General features: G+C 52.1%; 1 long non-coding RNA gene and 1 other non-coding gene across 2 annotated transcripts; one reads left to right on the top strand and one right to left on the bottom strand.

Moving 5' to 3' along the window:
* The first annotated feature begins 10,056 nt into the window (after window positions 1–10,056).
* LOC108588697 (uncharacterized) lies at window positions 10,057–17,245 on the top strand. Its single transcript, XR_001907667.5, has 2 exons — window positions 10,057–10,232; window positions 13,021–17,245. It is a non-coding gene; the product is annotated as an uncharacterized LOC108588697 (long non-coding RNA).
* Window positions 17,246–23,090: 5,845 nt separating this feature from the next.
* On the bottom strand, window positions 23,091–23,253 carry LOC118148729 (U1 spliceosomal RNA). The gene has a single exon (XR_004735640.2). It is a non-coding gene; the product is annotated as a U1 spliceosomal RNA (small nuclear RNA).
* Window positions 23,254–23,493: the final 240 nt, after the last annotated feature.

The raw sequence follows: 23,493 nt of genomic DNA, 5'->3' as shown, positions 1-23,493 counted from the left end.
CCAGGCTGGAGTGCAGTGGCATGATTTCCGCTCATTGCAACCTCTACCTCCTGGGTTCAAGCGATTCTCCTGCTTCAGCCTCCTCAGCAGCTGGGTCTATAGGGATATGCCACCTCACCCAGCTAATTTTTCGTATTTTTAGTAGAGACAGGGTTTCACCATGTTAGCCACGCTGGTCTCGATCTCCTCACCTCATGATCTGCCTGCCTCAGCCTCCCAAAGTGCTGGGATTACAGGCATGAGCCACTGCTCCTGGCTTTGAAATTCTTAAAAATTTTATCCTGGCCTGGAGCGGTGGCTTACGCCTGTAATCCCAGCACTTTGGGAGGTCGAAGTGGGCAGATCAAAAGGTTAGGAGTTTGAGACCATCCTGGCCAATATAGTGAAACCCCATTTCTACACTAAAAATACAAAAATTTGCTGGGCATAGTGGCACATGCCTGTAATCCCAGCTACTTGAGAGGCTAAGGCAGGACAATCCCTTGAACCAGGCAGTTGGAGGTTGCAGTGAGCTGAGATTGCACCAATACACTCCAGCCTGGTGATAGAGCGAGACTCTGTCTTGAATCTGTGTTGTGTAAGTAAAGTCTGATAAAAAAAAAATGGAGCACCTGCCGGGGCTTGGAGCCTCAGCTCACACATGGCCCCGCCCCTGCGCCCTCCCTGTCTCCCTGGTGCCCTGGCCATACCCAGATCATTCTTCCTATGCTCACCCCTGGTGGTGGCGCCAACACTGCTTCCCACAGTGTCTGGGTGGGACACTGGAGTGGCTGTCCCCAAGCTTGGCTGGCAGCAGCATGGCACCTACCTCTGATCCAGGTACCAACCTTTCTGGGTGCTGAGGGTGCGTCTTTTGGTGGTTGCCCTCCACCACGGGTTGGGGTGATGGCATGTAGGGGGAAAGTTTCCATTCTTCACCTTCCCCGCTCCCGCTGGAGTGTTGCACTTCCTTTTTATTTTAAGGCAGGGTCTCACTGTCGCCCAGGCTGGAGTGCAGTGGTGCATTCTTAGCTCAGTGAATCCACCTCCCAGGTTCAAGCGATTCTCCTGTCTCAGCCACCTGAGTAGCTGGGATCACAGGCACCCCCCATCATGCCCAGCTAATTTTTGTATTTTTAGTGGAGATGGGTTTTTGCCATGTTAGCCAGGCTGATCTTGAACTCCTGATCTCAAGTGGTCTGCCTGCCTCATCCGCCCAAAGTGCTGGGATTACAGGTGTGAGCCACCTCGCCCAGCCAAGGAGTGCCACATTTTTGCTTTGCATTGAGCTCCACAAATTTTGTAGCTGGCTGCACGTGGCTGGGACAATATTGAGAAACCACAACCTTAAACTCTGCTCGTGCTGTCCGAAGCAGAAGGGGCAGTGCTCCTGTGTGCGGCCTCTCACATCTCCATGGGCAGCAGTTTGGCATAGAGATGGTGTAGCTCAAACCACCAACATTCTCAGCCTCTGCTTGGAGCCATCATCCACGATCTCTGTGTGCAGGAGGACACTTCCTAGGGGATATGGCAACTGTGCTGAATCTTCCAGAGGGAGCAGGGCTGGGCCAGGCTGGAAAAGTCTCCCTAGGCTGGCAGGAAAACATTTGCTAACATGGAACTGTCTTGGTGTTGGTAGAATCCTGGCGTTGGACAGACCTGGAAGCTTTGTGGCAGGGAAGGCCTCTGAGGACTCTGGAAGGGACAGGGTTAGACTGCATAGCCTTGCATGCAAGCCACAAAAGGTTGTATCTTATCTTTTTGGCTCGTTCTCAAACCTTATCAGGTGACCTGAAATAGAGGCCAAAATGACTTGGTTGAAGCAAAATATTACTTGAAATTTTATAACATTTCCTTACAATGTATGTGAATTGTATGGTAAAAGATTTGTTTTATTTTATTATAAAAATATGGGCCAGGTGTGGTGGCTCATACCTGTAGTCCCAGTGCTTTGGGAGGCTGATCGTGGGTGGATTGCTTGAGCCCAGGATTTTGAGGCTGCAGTGAGCTATAATTGTGCCATTGTACTCCAGCCTGGGTGACAGAGATCCTGTTCCCTAAACACACACACACGCACGCATGCACGCACGCACACAGACTGATGCTGATGTTCCAGGGAGATGTTTTCCCTTCCTCCAGAAAAGGTTTCCTTCTGGCCGGGCGCAGTGGCTCACACCTATAATCCCAGTACTTTGGGAGGCTGAGACGGACAGATCACCTGAGGTGAGGAGTTCGAGACCAGCTTGGCTGACATGGTGAAACCCTGTCTCTACCAAAAATACAAACATTAGCCAGGTGTGGTGGTGCATAATCCCAGCTACTCAGGAGGCTAAGAGGGGAGGGTTGCTTGAACCCAGGAGATGGAGGTTGCAGTGAGCCGAGATGGTGCCACTGCACTCCAGCCTGGGCAACAGAGCAAGACTCCATCTAAAAAAAATAAAATAGGCCGGGCACGGTGGCTCACGCCTATAATCTCAGCACTTTGGGAGGCCGAGATGGGTGGATCATGAGGTCAAGAGATCGAGACCATCCTGGTCAACATGGTGAAACCCCGTCTCTACTAAAAATACAAAAATTAGCTGGGCATGATGGTGCATGCCTGTAGTCCCAGTTACTCGGGAGGCTGAGAATTGCTTGAACCCAGGAGGCTGAGGTTGCGGTGAGCCAAGATCGCGCCATTGCACTCCAGCCTGGGTAATGAGAATGAAATCCATCTCAAATAAATAAATAAATAAATAAAAGAAATAAAATCAAATATTTCCTCCCAAGACTGTTCCAGTGGGAGAAGCCCAGAGCAGGGTAGAAGGGTGCTGAATGAGTGATTAATACAGTTAATAGCTAACAGAACAATGTGATCAATAGATATTTTTAAAACGTGTACAAAGATGTGTAAAGATGTGTAAGACGAAGCCCCTTCCTTGAAGAAGCCGATATTCTAGTATAGGAACAATTCTACACAAGCTAATTGTATGTTTCCCATTGCTGCTGTAACTAATTACCACAAACCGAGAGGCCTAAAACAACCCAAATTCCTAATCTTACAGTTCTGGAGGCCAGAAGTCCAATATGGGTCTCTTGAGCTAAAATCAAGGTGTTGGCTGTGTTCCTTCCAGAGGCTGCAGGCAAGGAGCTGTTGCCTGGCTTTTCCCAGCCCCTAGAGGCTGCCCACATTCCTTGGCTCTCGGCTCCTTCTTCTACCTTCAAAATGAATCACTCCACCCTCTGCATGTCTTTGCACCTCCTTTTCTGACTCTGTTCTTCTTGCCTCCCCCTTGGAAGAACCCTTCTGAGGCTGGGCTCAGTGGCTCACACCTATAAGTCCAGCATTTTGGGAGGCCGAGGTGGGTGGATCACCTGAGGTCAGTAGTTCAAAACCAGCCTGGCCAACAGGGTGAAACCTTGTCTCTACTAAAAATACAAAAAAATTAGCCTGGTGTGGTGGTGCACACCTGTAGTTTCAGCTACTTGGGAGGGTGAGGCATGAGAGTTGAACCCAGGTGGCGGAGGTTTCAGTGAGCCAAGATTGTGCCACTGCACTCCAGCCTGGGCAGCAGAGCAAGACTCCGTCACAATAAAAAAAAAAAAAAAAACCCCTTTGATTCTATTGGGCCCACTGGATATTCCAGGGTGATAGTCCCATCTCGAGGTCCATCACAATCATGTCTGCAAAGTCCCTTTTGCCACGTAAGGTCACATATTCACAGAAGGATGAAGGTGTGGACATCTTTGGGGGATCATTACTCTGCCTACCCACACAAATGATTGCAAGTCAAAGTGTCATGAGCTACTCCCAAGGAAGCAGGACAAAGGGATATAGTGGCCCTAAGAAGGGAAAGGTGCCATTTGACTGTGGTGGTCTGGGAGGATCCCACTGAGGAGGCAGCATCTGAGCTGGGATGGCAGAGCAGGAACGCACTCCACGCTGGAGGCAGCAAATGAGCAAAGGTGCTGAGAGGCTGGACAGGCAAGGGGGCTTGTGGGAGATCAAGGTGTGGATTGGAGCATTGGGCAGGTCAGAGGGGATGTACCAGGCACATCCATGGTGCTGCCCTCATACTCCTTCCCTTCCAAGGGAAACTGTCTTAGCCGCTCCTTGAGCAGATGGCCCCTAACTCCACCAAAGTGGGGTGAGCAGCTCACCTTGGAGACGAGCTCATGGGTTGCTCATGCTGTTGACCTGGCTGCACCCGAGAAGCTGCCCAAGGCAGGATGATTGGCCAGCTGATCTGTCTCATTAATTGGGACTGGAAGATGTGGAAAGAATCCCAGAGTTGGTGGTGGGAACCGGAGCTAAGGGGATACACAAAAAGCAAGCCCTGAGGCAGCAGGAACCAGGCTGGCCCTGAGAGAGATAAGGTTATGAGTAAGCCAGAGGAAACCCTGAGCAAGCAGGAGGTGTTGGAAACCCAGCTGTGAGTAAGCCCAAGCTCGGAGCTGGCTGATGGGACCGGGGCCTGGGGGGAGATGGAGAGATGCTGAGTCACACAAGGCACTGAATCAAAGAAGGCCTGCTGCCCACGGGGAGCGAGACAGCCCAGGACGAGCCAGGCCCAGGGCCTCTACCATGCTTCCCGTCCCTGCCAGGAGTCTCCTAGCTCTCCTGTGTCCCAGTCCTGGCCCTGATCCTGGCAACATGGGAGACCCAGTAAATACAGAGCAGCAGAGGGAGACAAGGCCAGGAGGGAGGACAGGGAATGGGTGGGACAGACCTAGCCCCCAACTCACCTCCCAGCGCCTTTTCCCCAGGCAAGCCCCTCACCAGTTCCACCCCGTGGCCCCCACACTGCCCATCTTTGTGCCTTCAGATCCTCCACCATCCCTGGAACTGAATGGTGCCCCCAGAGTGAAGCAATACCATGGCTTCTCCCAAGTGAAGGAAGAATGGGCTGGCTGAGCCCTGAGCAAGGACACTGTGGATGCTTTAGTGCTACCTTCTCTGGGTGATTATCACTATGCCCATTTTATGGACTAGAACATTGTGCTAGGTGGCTTTCCTGGGGTCACAAGGAAAATTTCTCTGCAACTGTCCTGCCCTGATATTCTATCATGATTTGAGAACACATCAATTAATTAATTTATGCACCCAATATTATTAGTGCCTACAATGATCCAGGAACTGAGCTAGTTGTGGAGACAAATACATGTAACATACATACTAATGGAGAGTGTGTAGATCATTTCAGATGCTACAAAGTATTGTAAGAAAACAAAAAAAAAAACCTTGTAATGGCGAGGGACTCAGTGGAGGTCAGGAAAGGCCTCTCTGAAAAGATAACTTTGAGCAAAACCCAGAATGACGAGAATGAGCTAATATGTAAAACTCTGTGGGGACAGTATTGCAGGCAGGTTGTTAAGTATATATTCGTTCATTTACTAGCGACACAGTGTTAAATCAGTAGTGTTTAATTCCGGACAGCATTTAGAGCAGCTTCAAGACACTAGTAGAAAGTGGCTAGAATTTTTTATTTTTTTGAGACCAAGTCTCTCTGTTACCCAGGCTGGAGTGCAGTGGTGAGATCTTGGCTCACTGCAACCTCCGCCTCCTGGGTTCAAGCGATTCTCCTGCCTCAGCCTCCTGAGTACTGAGATTACAGTTGTTTGCCACCACGCTCGGCTAATTTTTTGTACTTTTAGTAGAGTTCTGGAATCATTCAAACGCACTTTTGAGTTCTGGCTCATTCTCTTGTTGGTCACGGGACTGGGCAAGTAACTTAATCTCACTGGACTTCATCTGTAAGAGGAAGATTATATCCATCCCATAGTTAGGCTGAAACTGCCGCTTTCTTTCCCTGGGGCCATTCTCCCCTTCATCAGGACCAACAGCTCCCAATCTTGTGTGGGATGGCAGTGTGCCCACCTAACATGCTCCTCCAAAATCTCTACTGCTAGTGGTGCCTGTGGGCCTTGTTCTTGTCAGGCGAAGCTGGGGTTGGAGATGGAGTTGGTATCTCCAAAGTTGTTACTTTGTTATCGAAGCAACTGGCATGATAACAACAGCCAACACACCGCAGACGGCAGAGCAGAAAGGCGGTGAGAATCTGGGTCCCCGGCCTCTCACAAGGTTGCTGAGTCAGCACTAGCCCTGGAATGCTGACCTCTGGAGAACTTGTTAGGCGAGAAATGATCGCCTCCTGGTTAAGCCATAGGGTTGGGTTTTCTGTTATCTGCAGCCAAATGCGTGTTACTATAAGGTTCTTAAGAGGATTACATGAAATAAAGATGGTGCCTAATAGAAACTCATTACATGATCGCGGTTAATGTATGATGATGACGTCATCCAAGCATCCATTGCTTTCCTTTCACTTACGCCTCCCGGCACTTTGCACAGAACCCTGCCCGTAGAAGGGCCGTAACTATTACCTCTGAGAAAGAAAGAAACGAATTCCAAGACCAGGAAGAGTCGTTTACACGTTCAATCTGAATCAGGATATAAATGCTTGTCTTTTCGAGTTGAAAAGTGAGAAGGTGGAGTTAATGTTTTCCTCGCAAATTACATAGTCATCCGTATCACGGGGCGGCACCGAAAACATGGAGGCGTGAGAGGCTGATGGCGAGTGCTTCCCTCCTTCACGCAGGTGTCACAGTTACACTTCTCTGGTGGTCTTGATTTGCACACAGATAAATATGCATGCTCATCAGTAAAGGGCCTCCAGCCAAGATTTTCTGTTCTGTATTTAAAAGGAAAGTTCCAGGCTGGCGCGGTGGCTCAAGCCTGTTATACCAGCACTTTGGGAGGCCAAGGAGAGTGGATCACCTGAGGTCAGGAGTTCCAAGCCAGCCTGGCCAACATGGCTAAACCCCATCTCTACTAAAAAAAAATTACAAAAATTAGCTGGGTGTGGTGGTGTGCACCTGTAATCCCAGCTACTTGGGAGGCTGAGGCAGGAGAATCACTTGAACCTGGGAGGTTCAAAAGAAAGCTCCAGGGTCAGGCTCCTCAGAGTCTCCCCAAAGCCAGGGCAGGCTGCTCACATCACGAGGCAGCCAAGCACCTGTGAGTCTGGTATGGTGGGGCCGAGGATCACTCTGGAGCCTCTCATCCCTTCTGCAGGTCACCCCTGCTGCCCTGGGTGTCCCCCAGCATCTCTGTGGTGATGCCCCCACCAAGGCCTGATGCCCTCAGCCGCCTCCCCTCTCCTTGCCTTGCAGCCCATGGTCCAGGGACACAAGGTCCAGCTGGGGCAGCGCATCCAGGAGCCAAGTGACCTCGCTGTCTGCGGGCTGCAGTTTCTAGAACCGAGCACAACGTTGGGGAGGCCAGATTGCAAAGCCAGGCAGGCTGTTGGAGTAAGTCAGCCGTCTGCGGCCTCCATCTCAGCTCCCGTGGAGCGGAGGCCGCCCTGAGCAACCTGCACATGGCCGCACTGGACTTCGTCTGCTTTGCAGGCACTTTGTTTTGGAAGTTGAAGGGTGCAGCCCAGGGTAGGCACTGTCTGGCCCCTGCAGTCTCAAGTGTCTTCTCTATTTCTAGGTATGTGCCCTGCCATACCTTGAATGTGGGAATCTTGTCCTGTTCATTCTTGTATCCTGGTAGCATTACTTGTTGGGACGGGGAGTGAGAATAAAACCTGTTAATGGCATGAATTTGTAAATCAGATGGGTGTGGGGCGGAATCTTGACTCTGACATTTACTCCCTTTGAAACCCTTAGACATATTGTTTACCTTTCTGTTCCTCAGTTTTCCTGTCTTGTAGACAGGATTATCAATAACACCTATCTCTCAGCATTGATGCAAGGATTGAATGGGATGACAGAGATGGAGAAGTTAGCATGGCAGCTGGCAGACAGGAGGCATGGAAGAAACGGGTGCACCTCTGAGCATGAGAATTTATTTCTTCCCGGTGCCTAGCTTTAACTAGACACTCCCATCCAGGACAGACAGCTCCATCTGGGACCCTCTCTTCCTTCCTTGCCCCGCCCTTCCTGCCACCTCATCTCCCGTTTTCTGGAATTTTCCACTCTGCACCCAATCCTTGGATCTGAGCAGACACCTCCACCCTCTCTTCCCCTGGCTTGGTTTTGTACTTTCTATTTTCCTTGATCAATTTCTGGGAAGCTGGTCCTCTGCTTGGAACCCAACCCCACTTTCTAAGCTTTTCTTTTCTTTTTTTTTTTGAGACGGAGTTTCGCTCTTTTCACCCAGGCTGGAGTGCAATGGTGCGATCTCGGCTCACCGCAACCTCCGCCTCCTGGGTTCAGGCAATTCTCCTGCCTCAGCCTCCCGAGTAGCTGGGATTACAGGCACGCACCACCATGCCCAGCTAATTTTTTTTGTATTTTTAGTAGAGACGGGGTTTCACCACGTTGACCAGGTTGGTCTCGATCTCTCGACCTTGTGATCCACCCGCCTCGGCCTCCCAAAGTGCTGGGATTACAGGCTTGAGCCACCGCGCCCGGCCTCTAAGCTTTTCCTTAGCCAGCAGGTGAGTGGTGCTGCTCTGGGCGATGGCAGTTTTGCTCACCTGCATGAGACATCCAGACTGCATGTTTAAGTGCAGCTGCCTGGATCCCAGCCCTAGTGTGAGCACCCCCCATGTAAACAGACCAGCTTCCATGGATTTGGTGTTCTGTCTACAGGATGCCCCAGCCCTCCAGGGTCCAGGAAGCCTCACCTTGGAATGTGACATGGCCAGAACCTGAGCTCCAGAGTCTGGGCAGCGGAGGAGTGTGACAGAGGAACAGGAGCAGGCACAGTTCAGGCATCAAGTTACACATTTGCTGGGCATATCATGAGGAGGCGATGGGGATGGTCCGCTGCTGGGAGAAGCTTACAATTTGCGACCTACTGTCAAGAACACGATCAGGATGTGTCATAATCCATTTTATGTGGCTATAACAGAATACCACAGACTGCATAATTTATAAGGGAAAGAAATTTATTTCTCAGTTTTGGAGGCTGGAAAATCCAGTATTAAACTGCTGAAATCTGGCGAGGGCGTTCTTATGTCACCCATGGTGGAAGGTGAGAGGGTGAGAGAGAATGAGAGATGGAACTTAGAGCCTCAAGCCCTTTCAGATTTGGCACAGATCCATGAATGAGAATGGAGCCCTTGTAAACCAGACACCTCCCGTTAGGCCCCACCTCCCAAAGGATTAAGTTTTTAACACATATTTTGTGGTGGACACATTCAGACCATAGCAGGATTCTAGACGAGTCTCTTTTGAACTGATACAGTGTGATGATTTGAAGCAACTCAGCATCAAAGAGTAGATCCCTAGAAATGGAGTCTCCTCGGAAGGGTGGCTGTGGCGGAGGACTTCTGTGGTCCTGTCTGCTCCTCCTCAGGAGGCTGAGATGTGCCTTCCCAGGCCTTGCCTGCTGTAGTCCAGTGTTAAGGGCACTGGCTTTGAGGAAAGCAGACCACGGGTTCCAAGGCTGTGGTCACTTATTCCTTCAGAATCTGTTAATAAAAGCTGGCTTCTCCATGTGCCATACACTGATTTAGCTTCTTGGGACACTGGCAAACCTCTGCCCTCACTGGGCTTTTGTTTTATCAGGAGAGACAAGCAACAGACAAGTAACAGATCCTGGCTCTGAATGACATGAAGACAATGCAGGAGGTCCGAGGGATCTTACACTCGCGCGTTTTACCTGGGGTGGGGAGCTCTCTGAGGCGGTGACATTGGGCCTGAGATCTGAATGACAGGTACAGCCCTCACATGAAGACCTGAAGACATCGCCTTCCAGAGAAATACTGCCAGCGCAAAGGCGCTGAGGAGGAAACGAACTTGCCAAATGCTCTTGCCAGCAGGAGGAAGCTCCTCTGGGCTGGAGGGCGGTGAGGGAGGCCGGAAGAGAGACTAAGGGAGAGCGCAGAGGGGGAGTTCGGATCACGCCAAGCGCTGCGGGTAGTGAGGGGAGCTCAGATTCTGTTTGGAGGGTAATTGGAGGCCGCCGAAGGGTTTTAACAGGGAATGATGCAATTTCTGTTTTAAAAAGGTGAGTAGGGCTGTTGATTGGGGAGCCAGCTGATGCAGGGAATAGAGGCATAGAGCTAGTGAAAGGCCCTCCATCTGACGTCCCCTGCCTCACTAGCCTGTGCTGCTGAGACCCCAGCGTGCCTTGCGGTCACCCCTGTCCACATTTACACTGCGCCTCAAGCCATCCCTTCTGGGTTAGAGACGGCAGAGGCACCCCTTCCTCTTTCCCAGCTGCTATTAACACAGGGTGCGAGCGCCCAGAACGACTCCTTCCCACGCTCCTTCATTCTCTCTGCAGACTGTCTTCCCACCACCTTGTTCCGAGGCTCTGGGTGAGTGTTCCAGAAGCTGATGAGATGCACGATCGTCTCCCTCACATACACAAATGCCATGGCAACAGCAACTCCATAATAACAGCAAAGGAAGCCAGAGTGGAATTTGCCAACCCAGAGTCGACCATCTGTGAGGCCAAACCCTCCAAATGTTGCCCGTTGGAAGTGCTCATCTCAACCAGGCTTTTGTACATAGCAGAGGCGACATTTAAGTGACATAAGAATAAACAGTGGGCACATGTGAAATCCCTTTAAAGTGTGCATTTTTCTGCCCCAATGTGACTGAGGCAATGAGACAATGAAGAAAGAAGGGGGACTAGATTTTAGTGAGTGGGCATGGTAGATTTCAGCACAGGAAATTTAGACCGTCCATAGGGGTGGAACTCTCCACAGAAAAAAAGGCCCAGTTAGTTTATATCTATGCTTCCATTTTCAAGTCCATCAATCTTTTAGAGGTTTACTTTCCCCGAGGCAAAACACTGTGTGTGTGTGTGTATATATATGTATATATTTATTTATTTTGTTTTGTTTTGGTTTTTTGGAGACACAATCTTACTCTGTCACCCGGGCTGGACTGCAGTGGTGCAAACACAGCTCACTGCAGCCTCAGCCTCCTGGGTTCAAGCCATCCTCCTGCCTCAACCTCCCTAGGAGCTGGGACGATAGGCGTGCACTATCATGCCTGGCTACTTTTTAAATTTTTTTGTAGAGACAGGGTCTTGGCATGTTGTCCGGTCTCGAGCTTCTGAGCTCAAGCCATCCTCCTGCTTTTGTATCCCAAACTTGTGGGATTATAGCATGATCTACCACATCCGACCAAAAATTTGTGACTATTTCAATCAAAGGCCCCTCTGAATCTAAGCCTTGAGTTTCCGTGGGTCTCCTTTCATTCTCTTAATAGCAGTGATAACATCTGGTAGGAACTGTGCCACGTCCTTCACATGTATTTTCTCCTTTACTCTGTAACAAACTTAGGAGGAGGTATCGTGACTGCTGTTGGCCCTCCGTATCTGCAGGGATCTGCGGGTTGGGTTCTACCAACTGTGGATTGAAAATATTTGCAGAGGCCGGGCACGGTGGCTAGCACTTGTAATCCCAGCACTTTGGGAGGCCAAGGCAGGTGGATCATGAGGTCAGGAGTTCAAGACCAGCCTGGCCAAGATGGTGAAAAACACAAAAATTAGCCAGGCATGGTAGGAGGCTCCTATAATCCCAGCTACTCAGGAGGCTGAGGCAGGAGAATTGCTTGAACCTGGGAAACAGGTTGCATGAGCTGAGATTGTGCCACTGCACTCCAGCCTGAGCGACAGAGCAAGACTCTGTCTCAAAAAAAAAAAAAAAAAAATATTTGGGGCAAAATATCCACAGTGAAAAATAACAATACAACAATAAAAATAATACACAATTTCAAAATACAGTATAACAACTATTTACACATCATCTTCTTTTTCTTTTTCTTGAGACTGAGTCTTGTTCTGTCGCCAGGCGCCAGGCTGTAGTGCAGTGGTGTGATCTCGGCTCACCTCAACCTCTGCCCCCTGGGTTCAAGCAATTATCCTGCCTCAGCCTCCTGAATAGCTGGGACTACAGGCATGTGCCACCAAGCCCAGCTAATTTTTGTATTTCTTAAGTAGAGACGGGATTTCACCATGTTGACCAGGATAGTCTTGATCTGCCTGCCTTGGCCTCCCAAAGTGCTGGGATTATAGGCTTGAGCCACCGTGCCCAGCCTTGCATAACATTTTCAATATATTAGGTCTTATAAGTGATACAGAGGTGGAGAATGTGCATAGGTTGTATGCAAATAATACTCCAATTTATGTAAGCAACTTGAACGTCCTTGGATTTTAGTATCTGTGGGGTCCTGGAATCAATACCCCCACAGATACTGAAGGATGACTGTACCTTCTTTTAAAAGAAAGTTGAGAAAACATGCGCCAGCTTGGAGCTTGCTGGAGGCCAGGCAGAGGCAGACTGGCTGGGAAGGATTGTTTCTTTTACTTGCTGCCTAAATCCTTGGAAGCTTTGGGTGACCCTGGGAACAAGTGAAAGTAAGGCGCAGGTGGAGGAGGAGGCTGGGCGGGTTGTGGGAGGGCCACCCTCCAGGGCCGGTGGAGGGACTTCGGGGAGGGCTCTGTTTGAAGGGGCCAGGGTTGAGGACAGGAAGAGCTGTTTTGGAAAGCGAGGCTGGTGGATTTGGCTGAGGTTGTGTGGGCATGCCGGGACAGAGATGACTGAGCTGGTGGATACACACAGGAGCCAGGTGCTCAGCAGAGGCCAGGCTGGACTGGCACACCTGGGAGCCACCAGTCGGACATGGCAATGGCATTTTTGGTTCAGGCCTACAGGTACTTCTCTGGGGCCTGCCCTGGCCCCTCAGGCCACTTCTGTCCCTGCCCTGTGTCCCCAAGACATGCTCATCTCTGTGCCTGGCAGGTCTGGGCTCCTTCCTGCCTCCCTGCTTGACCAGGAGCTCCTGGAGGCCACAGACCATGCCCAGCTCATCTTAGCTCCTGACCAGGGCCACACATGCCAGCACGTGTGGGTCCCAGCTTCCTCCTAAGCCTGGGTATTCCCCAGCCTTCTGCTCACTCCACGGCATCACATCAGCAGCAAGTCCTACCAATTCTTCCTCCCTGTCGTGAGTCGAATCGTGTCCCCCCAAAAGATCTGTTGAACCTCCAGCTCCCAGTAACTGTGGGTAGGACCTTATTTGGAAATTGGTCTTTGTAGATGCGATGGAGTTAGGCTCACTCAGGGGGCTAATGTAATCTGACTGTCTTTATAGGAAGAGGTACGCAAGACCTCCAGGAACACCACATGACATCGGAGGCAGAGGTTGGAGGGGCCAGCTGACAGCCAGGGAACGCTGAAGATTGACACCACAAGATGGAAGAGGCAGGAAGGTTCTGCCCTTAGAGCCTGGCCCTGCAGCACCTTGGTCTCGGACTTCCATCTCCAGAAGTGGAACACAATACATTCCTATTGTTTTCAGCCTGTACAAGCCTGGTGCTGTTATGGCAGCCACAGGAAACCAGCACACTCAGTGTGAGGCCCACCTGCCAGTCTCCCTCCCGCCCTGGCCTTCCCTTTCCACCAAGCAGCCAGGTGACCCAGGAGGGCTGAGTCACCTGTGAGTGCCCAAGTGCCCTGCGCTGTCCCACACCTTTGCCCACGCTGTTCCCCTGCCTCAGCTGCCCTCCCTCTTGTCTTCAAAACTCAGGTCACCTCCATGGTAGGGCTGTCCCAACCTGACTTCCAGGTTGAGGCAACCATTCCCTCCACAGTTCTTCTCTTCAGCTCCCCTCTTGCCCCCCACCCCCCCGCCGCTGCTCCTTGTGGCAGAGCCAGTTTAATTGCTCCTTATTTATGTCCCCTTTCCCCTGCCTCTAACCATGAGTCACTTGAGGGCAGGGAGCAAATCCCATGGCAGAGACTCGGTACTGGAGGTTGGTTGGCTGTGTAGAGGGCTAGAGGGACAACCGTGTAAAGAAACTGGAAGGCTGGATGGTCAGACAACAGAAAACCTGAGAGGACATCCACACCATTGGCTCTGCGTGAGGCCTGTACTCCTGTGGCCCTGCTGTTGGCAGGGAGGGATCCAGGTTTGGTGGGACCCGATGCTTATATGATTGAGGAACATCCCATTCCAGAAAAAAATACAAAAGCAGGTGTGGGGCTTTAGAGGGGCCCAGACGCAGCGTAAGCTTTATCAGCATCCTGGCACGTTCACCTCTGCTGCTCGCTTTGCTGGCACACCCCCATGTCCTGGCCTTGCGCTCCTGCCCTGCCGCACTCACCCACTTCCTCCTTGCCTGACCGCGGACCGCAGGCGGCACTTTCGCTGAGATTGCTTCCCCTTGAGGTCTGCAGGTCTCCTGCAGCTGGAGAAAGCCTCAGCCGTCTCGGGAGCACAGGCTGCAGCCTCATCACCCCCAGCCCAGCGGGGTGAGTGCTGCCTTTGGAGCATGTTTGCCTCCCGTCTTCCCACCGGCTGCCCCCGGGCCGGCCAAGCTCCACGGGATGAGGGTGCGGAGGAGACCAGTGTTTCCATCGCCTGCTTGCAGGCTGGCAGGAGCCTGGAGGTGCTGTTGTGGTATACTTGTTTTCAAAGTTGCTCTAACAGATGACCACAAACAGGGTGTCTTCAAACAACAAAAATGGATTCTCCCAGTTCTGGAGGCGGGACGTCCAGGGGCTGGCGGGGCGCTGCCTCCAAAGGCTCTGGGGCAGGATCCTCCCCACTTCTTTTTGCTTCTGGCGGCTCCTGGCATTCCTCGGCTTGTCCTGCCTCTGCCTTCACGTGGCTTTCCCTTTCTGTCTTCCCACTTCTTATATGGACGTGGATCATTGGATTTCAGGCTCACCCTAAAGCCAGGATGATGTCAGCTCAAGAGCTTCACTTGCGTCTCAGAGACCTGTTTCCAAATAAGGTCACATTTACAGGAACCAAGGGGTTAGGACTTGAACAGAGCTCCTGGGGACACAATTCAGACAGTTACACGTGGGACAATGATCTGAGCCTGCCTCACGTGGCAGGACAGCTGGCTGCTCTACAGGGATGAGAGGCCAGCGCCACCCCAGGGAGAGCCCTACCGAAGCCCACCCGCCACCCACAGCTGCCCCCTCAGGGTCGTCTGTCCCTTTTCCTCCTTTTTTTGAGGGGGCGGTGGAAAGAGCCCAGGCTGGAGTGCAGTGGTGAGACCTTGTCTCACTGTAACCTCCACCTCGAGGGTTCAAACAATTCTCACGCCTCAGCCTCCTGAGTGGCTGGGACTACAGGCATGCACCACCATGCCCAGCTACTTCTTATATTTTTTGCAGAGATGGTGTTTTGCTGTGATGGCCAGGCTGGTCTCGAACTCCTGACCTCCAATGACCTGCCCCCCTCGGCCTCCCAAAGTGCTGAGATGACAGGCGTGAGCCACTAACTATACCCAGTCAGTGGGTTCTCTTCTGTCTGCAGGAAGACCAGGAGCTCCTGGGGACAGGCACATCTTCTGCCCCAGCGCCACTCCCCCTGGCGGTGCTTCCACCGCTTGTCCCTCTGCTTCCAGCCCTCGTCTTCACCTCCCTCCCTCTGACTGGTTCCCACTAAGTAGTTCCCAGGCTCTCTCCCCTTTCTCAGCTCCACAGTCTTCTCCCTCCTCCCTGTTTCCCCTGCACTCCTCTTCGTGGCCTCCCCCTTGGCCTGGCTCCAAGCTCCAAGCAGAGGGTGAGAGGGAAGGGGTCGGGAAGGCACCCTCTCCTGAGGCCCCTCGAAATGGGGATGAGCACTGGGCCAGCTAATCCTGGGCCAGGACTTTACCAGGGCCTCCTCCCTCTGTCTGTGCCTTTGTCAGTCCATCTTTCTGGAAAAGACCCCTCCACACACACACCCAGAAACCACCCACCTGCTGGTTCTGCCTTCTCGCCCGTTCCTGGCTTGGTTACCACTTGCCCTGGTCCCTCACTCCAGGTCTCAGCCCCCCTTTGGGTCCTTCCAAATACTTGTTACTGCCTCTGACCCTCCTCGGGTTTCCAGGGAGGCAGGCTGACTCCACTGGTGGGGGCAGAGCAGCACAGGCCCCTCCCCCTCAGTACCTGGGAAAAGGGAATCTGCGGAGTCTGGGAAGCCCAGCCTGCCTGTGGCCCTGGGAATGGCTCCCGCGGCCAGCTCTCCCCTAGTGGGCACTGCCTGTGTTTGGCCTTGCTCTGCCCTGCCTGGGATGGTTATGTTGAATTCAGGAGGAAGGAGCCAGAGCCCATCTGGTTCTGAGTCAGAATAACTTCAGCAGCTTCTCATTTCCAGCATGGAGCTGACATTTCAGATCTTACCACCTGCTGATTCTGTTTCCTAATTAATTCCTATTGCAGAGGTGATGGGGTGAGAAGCATCAACACCCTCAACCACCTCCGCACTTGGGATTCATGGCGGTTTATTTTGATTTGCCTCTGTATGTTTTTCTTGGTTTTCCCCAGGAGGACAAGGAGGTGCCTGAGGGCAAGGATGGCTCTGGGTCGTGCAACCCTATCCTCACTGCCTAGATGCTCAAGAACCTTGAATTCCTCATTGTCCCCCTTTTACAGAGAGGGCTGTAGGTCACAAGTGGGAACAGGGGGAGCAGGGGTTTAAAGGAGTGTTCCAGGCTCAGAGCCTGACTCATGGAGAACATGCCAGTCCCTTAGTGGCCTGTGGGCTGGCTTTGTGCCCGGGACCTTAGGGCCCAGGGGCCAGGGACGTGAGTATCCAGAGCTCACAGCCCCACCCCCCTCCCTCTCCTCCTCCCGGCCCCTTCTCAGCTTGCTCCTGCAGGAAGCCCTCCCTCGGGTATCATTTCCTACAGAGGAAATCTCCTTTGTCCCTGGAAGTGCAAATCTGGTGTGAGAGTGGCAGGCCTCCTGGGGGCTATTGTTTGGCACTTCCTCGTTGGCAGCGGCCTCAGGCTCTTCAGCCCCTCTGCTGCCGGGCTGTCCAGGGTCTGAGGCTCCCAGCTAGTCAGTTAGATAACTAGGGCTTGGTTTCTGCTCTCAAGGAGATAAGAGTGTGATGAAAGACCTCAAGCCAAAACCACCCAGGACAACCCAGAACCAACCAGAATCCCCAGCCAAGCCGTTCCCAAGCTCCTCACCCACAGGGATTGTGAAAAATAATAAAGCAATTATAGTTGTTGGGTAAAATATACTTAACATAAAATGTACCATCTGAATCGTTTTCAGGGTACATTTCAGTGGCATTAAGTACATTCGCACATCACCACATCCAATTCCAGAACTATTTCATCTTCCCAAACTGAAACTCTGTCTTCCATTAAACACTATCTCCCCCTCCTTCCTCCCCACAGTCCCTGGCACCCGCCATTCTCCTTCCTGTCCCTAAATTTGACTACCCCAGGGCCCTCATGTAAGTGGAATCCGACAGCATCCGTGCTTTTGTAGCTGGCTTAATTACCTAGCACCGTGTCCTCAAGGTTCATTCATGTCGTAGCGTGTACAAAATGTTCACACTTTGTAAGGCTGAGTCATGTTTGATGTACTCCGCATTTTGTTTATCCGTTCATTTGTAAATGGAATCCTGGGTTGCTTCCACCTTTTCGCTATTGTGAATTACGTTGGCGTGAGCATGAGTGTGCAAATATGTGTGAGTCCCTCTTTCAGTTTTCTGGGATATGAACCAGAAGTGGGGTTGCTGGGTCATATGGTAGTTCTATTTTGAGTTTTTGAGGAACCACCGTGCTGTTTTCACAGCAGCTGCACCACCTGACATTCTCTGCAACAGCACACAAAGATTCCAATTTCTTTCTCTTTTTTGAGACAGGGTCGGGCCCTGTCACCCAGGCGGAAGTGCAGTGGTCCAATCACAGTTCACTGCAGCCTCGACCTCCTGGGCTCAAGCAGTCCTCTCACCTCAGCCTCATGAGTAGCTGGGACCACAGGCGTGTACCACTATGCCCAGCTCTTTTTTTGTATTTTTAGTAGAGATGGAGTTTCACCACATTGCCCAGGCTGGTCTTGAACTCTTGAGCTCAAGCGATCCGCCCACCTCGGCCTCCCAAGATTCTGGGATTACAGGCGTGAGCCCCTGGGCCTGGCAGACATTCCAATTTCCCTCCTCCTCGCCGGCACTCGCTTTTCTGTTTTGATAGTGGCCTTCCCACTGGGCGTGTGGCTGCATCTCACTGTGGATTTGGTTTGCATTTCCCTGGTGACTAACGACGCCGAGCATCTTTTCGTGTGCTTTCCAGTCACTCGCACATCTTCTTTGGAGAAATGTCTGTTCCAGTCCTTTGCCCATTTTGGAATGGGGTTGTGTTTTGTGTGTGTTTCTTGTTGTTTTAAGCTGCTAGGATTCAAGGTGCTTATTATGCAGCAGTAGTAATAAGCTCCTTCCAAGCATCCAGAGAGAGACTGGGTTCCACACCTTCCGTTCTGAGCCCGCTGGTGCCCTTGCCGTGGGCTGCCTGGTGGGGAGGAGCCTGGGAGCACGCACCCACCCTGTCCTCGGTGCTCACCTGGCTGTCCCCCTCTCAGCCTCCTCTCTGGCTGTTTCATCTCACCCTGCTTTTCTTCCTGATGCTCTCCGCCATTGCGCCATGTGACTCAGGACTAGCCAGTGAGCAGGAAAACTTCAGATGCTGGTGTGAGCCTATTTCCTTCTGCCTACTTTGAACCCAGTGCAATAGTTGGGGTGACAGGGATCTTATTGACTCTAAGATAAGGGCCAACAGGATAATCTAGGTGGCCCCTTGGTGAGGAGCTGCGGACGCTAGGCCAGCCACCAGCCATTCAGCTCCCAGAGTTCCTGTCAAGTGAGAACACCACACCCTCCTGGTTGAGGCTGCTCAACTCTCAAGTTTTTAGTTTCTTGAAGCTAAGCATCTTCCTACCCAATATGGGGTCTCATCCTAGCACTCAGGACTTGCCCTGGATTCTCCTGACTCTGCCCTCGGGACATGATCTGTGCTTGCTTGGGGCCCCACAGCCCATCCTTCTCTGCTCCAGTGCATCCCAACCCACCAGGTCTCCTGGCCAGGAAAAGACTCAGCCCTCCGTGCTCCTCCCATCCAGCCGTCTCCACCCAGATCCCTCAAATCCTCTCTGAGCCTGGAGTTTTGCCCCAAGGCTGCCCCTTCGCTGATCCATGGCCAGCCCTGTGCCTGGCTAGCGGCTGCCTGCCTGCATCCTCCTGGATCATGCCACCTGCATGCCCAATACCAGCATCTGCTCCTGGATTCCCTACTGCCTGGCCTTACCTGTACCCCAGTGGAAGGCGGTTACTGCAGGGTTGTCTCTGCCTGAGGCCTTTTCTAGTAGCAAAAGCTGGCAGGTCCTGGGGCAGGGCAGGCAGGAAGCCCTGAGCAGTTCACACTCCCCCTGAAGCCTCCTCAATCAGTGAGGGACAAGAGTTGGTGGCTACATACCCCAGCTCCCTCCGCCCTCAGTGAGGCCATTCTAGGTGCAGTCTGCAATGTCTCCTGAGTGCCTGTGCGTTTGAGCCCGGGGTTGTCCACAGTGATCACCTGCACATCAGAGCACCCTTTATTACTCTCCCCTGTCCCTGTCTCATCTATCCACTGCCTGACAGTGCCAGGGTCATCTCCAAGACAAAATAGTAATCGTCACCAGGCACAGTGGCAAACACCTGTAATCCCAGCACTTCGGGAGGCCGAGGCAGGTGGATCACGGGGTCAGGAGTTTGAGATCAGATTGACCAACATGGTGAAACCCTGTCTCTACTAAAAATACAAAAAATTAGCTAGGTGTGGTGGTGCATGCCTGTAGTCCCAGCTACTCAGGAGGCTGAGGCAGGAGAATCACTTGAATCCAGGAGGCGGAGGTTGCAGTGAGCCGAGATCACACCACTGCACTCCAGCCTGGGCGACAGAGTGAGACCGGTTTCAAAAAAAAAACAAAAGCAAAATAGTAGTTGTCCCTTGTGTCAGCCATGATAGGTGGGACCCCACACTGGGACAGCAGTGAAGCAGGAGGGAGCCCTCACCTGGAATCTGGCAGCCCGGGCTTGCCTCTTGGTCCTGCTGCTTCCCAGCCATGTGGCTTATCCAGGTCACTTCGTACCTCTTAGTCCCGTTTTCTCTTTTTTAATGGGGGTAATGAGAACACCCCAGGTGTCTCTCTGTGCGTTTGCTGTTGGGAAATTCAGACCCAAATGGGAATTGGCCCCTGGGACACAGCACCTGTTGTTTGTCCTGCAACAGTCAAGGAAGGCAGAGGCCCTAGGATGGAGATGTTGGATTTCCTGCTAATGAGCAGGCCGGGGCACTGGAGGAACAACGTGGGTGTGGAGAGAGGTGGGGACTGATTCCTGCTCACCCAGCAAGGTGTGTGGTGCTGAGCTGCCTGCCCTGAAGAGCAAGTGTGGACCGTGTGGGGCCTCGTGCTAGCCCTGGTTGTGAGAGGGCACAAACCCAGTCCTGTGGTGTGGCTATAGCCCTGGGGATGACCTTCTTTGCCCACCCCCAACCCCATTCACAAGAAGCTACTGCCAGGCCAGATGTGCGGGATCACACCTCTGGCAAAGGTGGCATCCGACCACAGAAGCATTGGCAGGTGAAACCCAGGCTCACAAAAAGGCTGCTCTGAGCTTCTCACTCTCTAAACAGGAGACAAGAAGGAGGGACAGAGAGAGAGAGGAAGGGAGGGAGGAAGAGAAGAAAGAGAGAAACAGAGAAAGAGAAAGACTGAGAGAGATGTGATGGCATTCCTGCTGTTCTGGGAGGCTCCAGGAAGAGCGTAATTGTAATATTTAAAATAGACGTGATTTGTAGCTTAAGCCCGTAAAGTTGGACACAAAAATAAGCAAATGCCTCAAAGCATTGGTGTAGGAATTGAATGAAATTCTTGAGATTATCCAATACGGTGCATGGCCAAGGAGGGTGCCCAGCAGATGTTTGTCTCTTTCTACTCGTTCCCCAGTCTGTGCTCACCAAGCCGAGCCCAGGGCCTGACACCCAGTAGGTGGTCCGGCAATGTCTGTTGAATGAAAGAGCAACCTGGATGCTGTTTCTGAACCATGGTGGAGAGGGGCCTGGGACGGTCCGACCCTGGGCTCAGCCCCCTGGCTGCCTACCTCGAGCCAGCCCTGAGCCACGCTGCGTTTTTTTGCCCCTGTCAGGCCAGGATACAGGGCTGGAACAGGGGTCCTCTGCTTGCTGCAGGCACTGGGCTGGGTCAGGGTGTCTTCCTCCAAATCCCAAGTTAGACAGCCTTGGTTGGAAGGGTTTTTTGTTTGCTTTGAGACGGAGTCTCCTTCTGTTGCCCAGGCTGGAGTGCAGTGGCTTGATCTTGGCTCACGGCAACCTCCTCCTGCCAGGTTCAAGCAATTCTCCTGCCTCAGCCTCCCGAGTAGCTGGGATCCCAGGCGCGCACCACCACCACGCCCAGTGATTTTTGTATTTTTGGTAGAGATGGGGTTTCCCCATGTTGACCAGGCAGGTCTCCAACTCCTGACCTCAAGGGATCCACCTACCACAGCCTCTCAAAGCACTGAGGTTAGAGGCATGAGCCACTGCACCCGGCCGGAAGGTTTTTTTGTGTCTAGCTCTCTCACTTGTGAAGCCACTAAAGGCCTCCCGTGTGTCTCAGTGTAAGGAAGCAGGGACTCCACATGCTAAAATATAAGGTGATGACACCACATTTGCTCCAAAGAAAACTACATATAGAAGTCCGACTGGTCCTCAGATGAGCACCATGTCATCAGCCTGAACCATCCTGTGGTTAAGGATACAGGAGTCCGACTGGTCCTCAGATGAGCACCATGTCATCAGCCTGAACCATCCTGTGGTTAAGGATACAGGAGTCCGACTGGTCCTCAGATCAGCACCATGTCATCAGCCTGAACCATCCTGTGGTTAAGGATACAGGAGTCCGACTGGTCCTCAGATCAGCACCATGTCATCAGCCTGAACCATCCTGTGGTTAAGGATGCAGGAGTCCGACTGGTCCTCAGATGAGCACCATGTCATCAGCCTGAACCATCCTGTGGTTAAGGATGCAGGAGTCCGACTGGTCCTCAAATCAGCACTATGTCATCAGCGCGAACCATCCTGTGGTTAAGGTTACAGGAGTCCGACTGGTCCTCAGATGAGCACCATGTCATCAGCCTGAACCATCCTGTGGTTAAGGATACAGGAGTCCGACTGGTCCTCAGATCAGCACCATGTCATCAGCCTGAACCATCCTGTGGTTAAGGATGCAGGAGTCCGACTGGTCCTCAGATGAGCACCATGTCATCAGCCTGAACCATCCTGTGGTTAAGGATGCAGGAGTCCGACTGGTCCTCAGATGAGCACCATGTCATCAGCCTGAACCATCCTGTGGTTAAGGATGCAGGAGTCCGACTGGTCCTCAGATGAGCACCATGTCATCAGCCTGAACCATCCTGTGGTTAAGGATGCAGGAGTCCGACTGGTCCTCAAATCAGCACTATGTCATCAGCGCGAACTATCCTGTGGTTAAGGTTGCAGGAGTCTGACTGGTCCTCAAATCAGCACCATGTCATCAGCCTGAGCCATCCTGTGGTTAAGGATGCAGGAGTCCGACTGGTCCTCAGATGAGCACCATGTCATCAGCCTGAACCATCCTGTGGTTAAGGATGCAGGAGTCCGACTGGTCCTCAAATCAGCACCATGTTATCAGCCTGAACCATCCTGTGGTTAAGGATACAGGAGTCCGACTGGTCCTCAGATGAGCACCATGTCATCAGCCTGAACCATCCTGTGGTTAAGGATACAGGAGTCCGACTGGTCCTCAGATGAGCACCATGTCATCAGCGCGAACCATCCTGTGGTTAAGGATACAGGAGTCCGACTGGTCCTCAGATGAGCACCATGTCATCAGCCTGAACCATCCTGTGATTAAGGATGCAGGAGTCCGACTGGTCCTCAGATCAGCACCATGTCATCAGCCTGAACCATCCTGTGGTTAAGGATGCAGGAGTCCGACTGGTCCTCAGATCAGCACTATGTCATCAGCGCGAACCATCCTGTGATTAAGGTTGGTTTGGGTGGCCTCCAGGGGAAGTTCCAGTTGCTTTGGCTAAAGAGATTTGTCCTGTGTGTGTGGTTTGTGTGTGTGCACATATGGCATGTGTGCGTGTGCTGCTATCTGTGATCCTAAGAGAATGACAAGGCTCTGATTCAGCAACGCTTACCAGACACTGACATTGATGATAATTTCCACTTGTACAGCGCTGCTCTTTTGTCTCCAAATCTTATTCATATGGATGAACTCATTTGAATATTGCAACACCCCGGGAGATAGATGATTGTAGTTTGTTTTTTTGTTGTTGTTGTTGGTGGTGGTGTTTGTTTTAAGCACTATCGTTGGTAGACTGAGGTTTTTTTTTCTTTTTTAAAGAAACAGGGGAAAGCACGAACGCAGTCCCCACTACCACAAATTATGCTGTCAAGTTTCCCACATTTGGGGAAATTGCAGGGGTCAGCACATCCGGAGTGCAATGGATAAGCCTCGCCCTGGGAAAACCACCTTCGTGATCACGGTATCTCCCCTGCCAGGTAAGTATAGATTGAGTTTTATAGATGGAGAAACAGCAGCTTACACAGGTAACTCAGCATCCCAGAGCTGGGATATGGTAGCCAGGACGTGAGCCCAGGCTCCATGAGTCATGCCTCTGTCCTCTCTTCAGCATTGTACGGACGGAAACACCTTGCCAGGCCCTAGGCTAAGATGTACATGGGATGCCTGAGCAAATGAGATGGGCTTGCCCCGGGGAGTTGACATTTGATTGTCAGCGAAGGACAGG

Source organism: Callithrix jacchus, chromosome 16 (assembly GCF_049354715.1).
Source record: "Callithrix jacchus isolate 240 chromosome 16, calJac240_pri, whole genome shotgun sequence".
In the NCBI taxonomy this organism is placed as follows: domain Eukaryota; kingdom Metazoa; phylum Chordata; class Mammalia; order Primates; family Cebidae; genus Callithrix; species Callithrix jacchus.
Note: the sequence above shows the minus strand (reverse complement) of the source record. Positions and strands in the feature narration are given on the sequence as shown.